The sequence below is a fragment of the Penaeus monodon genome, chromosome 28 (genome assembly GCF_015228065.2).
Source record: "Penaeus monodon isolate SGIC_2016 chromosome 28, NSTDA_Pmon_1, whole genome shotgun sequence".
In the NCBI taxonomy this organism is placed as follows: Eukaryota; Metazoa; Arthropoda; class Malacostraca; order Decapoda; family Penaeidae; genus Penaeus; species Penaeus monodon.
This window is the reverse complement of record NC_051413.1, coordinates 34,020,713-34,020,969: the sequence shown is the minus strand read 5'-3', so window position 1 is coordinate 34,020,969 and position 257 is coordinate 34,020,713.

The window sequence follows — 257 nt, the reverse complement described above, 5'->3', positions numbered from 1 at the left end:
TATTTTAATTGAGATATATTTCATTGTTTACTAAATAATAAACCAACCGTATGATCCAGTGACTTCTACTGAACTCAGAATAACGGTTATTGTGTCAATATAGTTAGTGGGTCGTAAAAAGACCGAAAAAAGGAGAATTTTATGACTGTGTGTGCATTGTGATGTAATATTTTTATTTTATAACCTCCGGATGTGCAAACTGATTTCGTAATGATGGGAAAGCCGTTACTTTTTTTTATAGATTCTTTTTTTGTACT